The sequence below is a fragment of the Notothenia coriiceps genome, unplaced genomic scaffold (assembly GCF_000735185.1).
Source record: "Notothenia coriiceps isolate Sejong01 unplaced genomic scaffold, NC01 NC01_scaffold00038533, whole genome shotgun sequence".
Classification (NCBI taxonomy): Eukaryota; Metazoa; Chordata; class Actinopteri; order Perciformes; family Nototheniidae; genus Notothenia; species Notothenia coriiceps.
In genome coordinates, this window is record NW_011371234.1 from 4,589 (window position 1) to 6,017 (window position 1,429).

Below are 1,429 nucleotides of genomic sequence, written 5' to 3' on the forward strand. Positions count from 1 at the left end.
AGGGTATTTCAAAGACAGCAGTGTTATTAATGACGGGTATCAAAAGAGAAATCAAATGTAAGGATCCAACATTTTGTTGAGATCCCAAAAGGAGTCAGAAAGAGTAGTTGCATTAATTACATTATAGCAGCAATCATTCCTGCCACTGGCTCTGACCTTTGACCACCCCGAGAAGGCAGGTTAGATATTATTAAGGGACATTAAGGTAATGTAGAAATAACAAAGTGTGCTTTTAGTTGATGTTTGTGGCAGATTTTGAATTTAAAACATTTCAGTCATATGAAGTCATTTGTATAAAACATAGAGTCTTGAGGTAAAGAGATGTTTCCCCCTCCTTTAGCAATCCTCTCTGAGTTTCTGGCTTGATTCCCTTTAAGGCTCTCTGCTCAGGCGTTTTTCGTCGTCGCCTCTTATGTCGTCTCCTGGTGCCGGCATCGAAGCAGGTGACCATCATGACTTTGGCCTTGCAGTGGTTGAGTCTGTCCTCGAGGTGGGCCGTCACCACCTCGAGGGCCTCCAGGTGCTCCAGGGAGTCCACCTCGAAGGTCTGCCACAGGTCCACTGGAGGGACATGAGGTGAGATCATTACTGCATGGGGTGTGGTATCGTGACAACATTATGACAAGGTTAAAGGAGAAAGAATGTAACTGCAGCATTGTTTATGGTAAAATGATACAGGGTGTGATATACAATATTACAATTAGTGTTACACTGAAAAAACTTTAATTAAATGTATTGTCAACATAATTGTCTTAGGTTAGTTGAAAGCATTAACATTAAGTTTAAATAGGTTCAACTTAATATTATTGCTTTCAACTAACCTAATACAATTAAGTGGAATTTGTTGACATAATTTACAAGACTTCATGAAAGACGACACACGAAGTGAGGATACCCGGCCCGGAGGAAGCCCGGGGTCCCCTTCTGGAGCCAGGCCCAGAAGGAGGACTCGTCTGCGAGCCTCTGGTGGCCGGGCTTGCCACGGAGCCCGGCTGGGCACAGCCCGAAAAGGCAACGTGGGCAACAACTCCGCTTCTCCGACCCGCGGGACAACCACCTACGGGAAACAGCGATGGGGTCGGGTGCGCTGCCAGAAGGGTGGCAGTGAAGGCAGAGGGTCTCGACGGACCAGACCCGGGCGGCAGAAGCTGGCTTTGGGGACGTGGAACATCACCTCTCTGGGGGGGAAGGAGTCGGAGCTTGTGCAGGAGGTGGAGCGTTACCAGTTGGATCTGGTTGGGCTCACCTCTACGCACAGCGTCGGCTCTGGAACCTTACTTCTGGATAGGGGTTGGAATCTATTCTTCTCCGGAGTTGCTCAAGGTGTGAGGCGCCGGGCGGGTGTGGGGATACTCACAAGTCCCCGGTTGGGTGCTTCGTTGTTGGAGTTTACCCCAGTGGACGAGAGGGTCGCCTCCCTACGCCTGCG

The 1,429-nt window shown here is 49.1% G+C and overlaps 1 protein-coding gene across 1 annotated transcript in view; it reads right to left on the bottom strand.

Annotated features, from left to right (window-relative positions):
• Positions 1 to 375: 375 nt before the first annotated feature.
• LOC104968261 (kinesin-like protein KIF26B) overlaps positions 376 to 1,429 on the bottom strand; it is a 25,361-nt gene continuing 24,307 nt past the window's right edge. Inside the window, exon 15 of the mRNA XM_010797842.1 lies at positions 376 to 561. The gene's annotated coding sequence lies outside the window, so the exon portion shown is untranslated. The remainder of the gene's footprint in view (positions 562 to 1,429) is intronic.